We start from the raw sequence: 5,198 nt of genomic DNA, 5'->3' as shown, positions 1-5,198 counted from the left end.
AATATAATCTTACAACGTGTATGCTCAAAGCTCTGTTCTCTTTAACCAATCATGAAACTCCGTCGTTTTAATGACTTGTAGATAAATATGGAAAGATTCGAAAAAAAAACCCAACAACGTTATCATTTGTAGAAGACAGCAGTAATACTAACCGAAAATTACTTGGTCTGCTATAATATCTCAACGGAATATATATTGGTCTCAAGTCATCTAATACAGGACAACATAATAACAGAGACAGAGACAGACAGAAAGAGACGCACATAGAATGTATTGATTTGTGTATGGTGTGGCACATTTTTAGCCACACATACTTCTGTACCAGTGAAGCGATCCACTATGGGGAGGTGGGGGGGGAGGTGGGTTGGGGGAGGGGGGGGGGAGCCAGGAAAGATAACCATATCCTGGAGGAAATCACGTCATCAGAGCTCAACAAGTCATCAATCGCCACCTTCATCATCATGACGTCATAACATGCGTGATGTGACGCACATCCGGTTAGCGGTCCCTCGCCCCCCCCCCCCCCCAAACCCCCCCGCACCCTCCATCCACCCTTCCCCTCCCCGTCCCTTATCCATTTAAATAAGAGAAAATGTCCGACAGCGGACACAGTAGGAAACGCTAAACAAGACAGGAGAGGCCTTTCTTGTTCTGTGGTCTCGCTTTTACGTAAAAAGGCCTGAAGGCCTGCTCAGAGCGTTGGGCGGAAGCGTGTTAACCCTTTAACTGCCAAACTCGCATTTATGCAGCAGCTAGGTAGAGGACCCATGTCACTGAAGGGTGACCAGATCATGGGTCTGTTATCCACGAACCTACTGCTCTTTGTCTTCGGTGGTAGGATAGGCCATATTTTCTACACATCGCAGGTGGTGGGGGAAGGGGGGGAATTCCCAGCTATTCTTAAACACCATAATTTCTGTGTTTATAGTACAAGGGAATTTTGCACTCTAAATTGACTGGCGGTGAAAGGGTCAAGTCCGCACATCTGATCTGGGCGCATCTTTTTTTATTTTTTTTTTTATTTTTTTTTTATAGTAAGCATGATGTGGTGTGGCGTATATAAATGACGGATCAGACCACACAGATTGGCACCTTGAAACTGATATCGCGTAATAACTGAAGGGATTGGGGTTTTTTTCACCGGCCATGTTTTTTTTGTTGTTGTTTGTTAGAAGCCCATTTTTACAGCAAATGGTTGTTGTCACACACGCACGCACGCACACATACACACACACACACACGCACACACACACACACACACACACAGAGTACAATTTCAAAAAAGTTGTCCATGGCAAAAATCTGTTGACAAGTCCGTTTTAAGGAAAAACAAAAATACACTTTACATCGAAAAAAAAGGTGGCGATGCACTGCAACATCGCGCTATCTCCGGAGACAGAAGCTCCGGCATTTCATACACAGAAGTCTGTTGTGAATAATATATATATATATATCATACACAACAATAGAATACAAAATAATACAGTCTGATACAATGCTATACAACGCGATACAGTGCGATCAAGCCCAGTACAATACAATACAATACAATACAAAATAACACAATGCATAGAGACAGAGAAATGTAGAACTGTTTGCCTTCAAATTTCAGGGCAATGGAAAGTCAGCAACAACCACTTAACGTCAGTTCCAGAAACAAGGCAGGTTCTTCCTGTGATGAAGAATTTCCTAAGATAACCAGTCGTGTCCGACTATGACCACCAGAACAGACACAGGCGGGAACTGCTGTCTCAACTGTCACCTGGGCTGGAAGACGGGCGCAATAGCCGAGTGGTTAAAGCGTTGGACTTTTCAATCTGAGGGTCCCGGGTTCGAATCACGTTGACGACGCCTGGTGGGTAAAGGGTGGAGATTTTTACGATCTCCCAGGTCAACACATGTGCAGACCTGCTAGTGCCTGAACCCCCTTCGTGTGTATATGCAAGCAGAAGATCAAATACGCACGTTAAAGATCCTGCAATCCATGTCAGCGTTCGGTGGGTTATGGAAACAAGAACATACCCAGCATGCACCCCCCCGAAAGCGGAGTATGGCTGCCTACATGGCGGGGTAAAAACGGTCATACACGTAAAAGCCCACTCGTGTGCATACGAGTGAACGTGGGAGTTGCAGCCCACGAACGCAGAAGAAGAAGAAGAAGAAGAATCTGGACTGGAATTTGATTGCAGTGGAACTGTGTCTTGCCCCCAAGTTACATCCCTACTCTCTCTACCAATAGGCTTTTTTTTTTTTTGACAGTCGGTGTTGTGGATGGTTCCCAAAAGGCCAACTAAGCCCACAGACTGCAGCAAGCAATAAAAGTCAGTGCGATCATGGTTTGAGAGTCACAGTCCTTCATAAAAGACTAAAACTGTAAATGATTTCCCCATTGCAAAGGGGGAAACAATTGATCGTACAGCTCTACGCTTTGAAGATTCTAACTAAGAGGACAAAAGAACGCACTTGTGGGTAGGCTACACAATGTGAAATGACGCAAGCTACAGTTTGAAAAAAATCACACTGAATGAATAGCACTCACAATGTGATGTACGAAACATAACCCAAAAGTGATTCCAAGATAGAGCGGGTGGTGGGACACCTGCAGTGGAGACAATCCCTTCGTTGTCGTGGACTCTTTTACCAATGCAAGCAAGCCGCTGCACTACTCGCCATTCTTCATGTCACGCACACACACACACACACACGCACGCAACTCCCCCCCCCCCCCCCGTCCCCCCTGCAGAAAAAAAAGCCCGACAAAACTTTTCCTCGCAAACCTACCAACCTTACCCCCACTCTAGCGTCATCGTAAAATCGGGAAACACCGCTAGTAACCCCCCACCCCCTCCCCCAGGAATGCAGTCGCGACGACCCGGTGTAGCATCCTGTTCGTACCCCCCTTTTGTTCGTTTATTTTACCCCCGGGCTCAATTCTATGTAGCCCTGACTTGCCAAGGGGTCCATGTTGACCGAGGACTTCAAATAGAACTGACCAGCCCTAGATGGGTTTTACACCTCCCCTCCTCGTGGATATCGGGGTCATTAACTATGCTAACTTGAAATGACCCCCCCCCCATCCCCCGCCCCCATCACGACGGTGGGGGAGGGGGGGGGATAGGGTTAAATTTGGCCCAGTTAGAACTGACCCTTCCCCCTACTTACTTTTTTTTCTTTTTTTTTAGCTGAAAGGGTTTTAGTTTAGCATTGTTGCCCTGCACCCAAAACACACCCCGCCACCTTTCACTCGAAAAGTTGAGGTCTGCCCATCTTCTTCCGGGACTTCCCCCTCACCCGACAACAGTCAGGACACAGTGAGGATCTCCCCCCACCCACCTACACCCCCTCCTCGGTCTGCCAACCAGGACTACATACCCCCACAGGACACCACCAGCACCGACGCCTCGACCACACCAACCCTTCACGGAGAAATAAAAGGCCACAGCCAGGACACAGCGAGGACCTCCCCCACCCACCTCCACCCCCTCCTCGGACCTCAAGACAGGACTACACCCCTCACGCATCCCAGGACACCACCAGGAGGACCAACGCCTCGACCACACCAACCCTTCACGGAGAAATAAAAGGCCACAGCCAGGACACAGCAAGGACCTCCCCCACCCACCTCCACCCCCTCCTCGGACATCCAGACAGGACTACATCCCCCCAAACCCCCACAGGACACCACCAGGAGGACCAACGCCACGACCACACCAACCCTTCACGGAGAAATAAAAGGCCACAGCCAGGACACAGCGAGGACCTCCCCCCACCCACCTCCAACCCCTCCTCGGACCTCAAGACAGGACTACACCCCCCCACGCATCCCAGGACACCACCAGGAGGACCAACGCCTCGATCACACCAACCCTTCACGGAGAAATAAAAGGCCACAGCCAGGACACAGCAAGGACCTCCCCCACCCACCTCCAACCCCTCCTCGGACATCCAGACAGGACTACATCCCCCCAACCCCCCACAGGACACCACCAGGAGGACCAACACCACGACCACACCAACCCTTCACACAGAAATAAAAGGCCACAGCCAGGACACAGCGAGGTCCCCTCCCACTCTCTCCTCGGACCTTCAGCCAGGACTACACCTCCCCCCCCCCCCAGGACACCACCAGGAGGACCAACGCCACGACCACACCAACCCTTCACGGAGAAATAAAAGGCCACAGCCATGAACAACACAGCTTGACCGTGAGGGCATGTCTGCCAGTAGGTCGTTCAATAAACAAACACATCACTTTCCTTCTTCTCGCGCTGGTGGTATATATGCTGTCCCCACACGTATGAATGACATACCCCCCCACTTCTGCTTCTGAATGTTATGATAAAATGTATCACGAGGGGTGTGTGTGTGTGTGTGTGTGTGTGTGTGTGTGTGTGTGTGTTCATAAAATAATCCCCCAATCATTATATCACAACTTACAATCGCACAGACAATACAAACCAAAGAACCAGTTTCCTGTTCTCCCATTGTACGGGGAACGGTGTACCATTGGTCCACCTGTTCAAAATGGCCTCTGGGTGTGACGAAACAAAGTTTTTTGTCTCCTCCCACCCTCTGCACTCCCCTTTGGTCCCGCCCCCCCCCCCACTCCTCCCCCCCTCCACACCGGGAGAAAGAGAGAAGGAGGGAGGAAGAGAGAGAGAGAGAGAGAGGGGGGAGGGAGGAAGAGAGAGAGAGAGAGGGGGGGGGGGAGGAAGAAAAATAGAGAGAAAGGGATGGAGAGAGAGAGAGGAAGAGAGCGAGAGGGAGGGAGAGAGAGGGAGAGAGAGAAGATGAGAGAGAGAGAAGGAAGAGAGCGGAGAGGAGGGAGAGGAAAGACGAAGGAGGAGAGAGAGGAGGGAGAGAGAGAAGAGAGCGAGAGAGAGGGAGGAGAGGGAAGAACGAAAGGATAGAGAGAGAGGAGAGAGAGGGGGGGGAGAAGAGAAAGAGAAAATGGAGAGCGAGAGAAGGGAGAAGCGAGAGACAGAGCGAGAGAGGATAGAAGAGAGAAAGAGGTGGGGAGGAAAAAAAAGAGAGAAGAGAGAGAAAGACAGCGAAGAGATGAGGAGAAGAGAAAAGAGGGAAAAGGGAGGGGGAAGAGAACGGAGAGGAGCGAGAGAGAGAGAAGAGAGGGGGAAGAGAGGGAGAGAGAGGGAGAGAGAGCGCTCGCGAGTGACGCAGACGCAGATGATTTATTCATT

The sequence above is a fragment of the Babylonia areolata genome, chromosome 25 (assembly GCF_041734735.1).
Source record: "Babylonia areolata isolate BAREFJ2019XMU chromosome 25, ASM4173473v1, whole genome shotgun sequence".
NCBI lineage: Eukaryota > Metazoa > Mollusca > Gastropoda > Neogastropoda > Buccinidae > Babylonia > Babylonia areolata.
The sequence above is the reverse complement of the archived record's forward strand: the minus strand, read 5'-3'. Positions refer to the sequence as shown.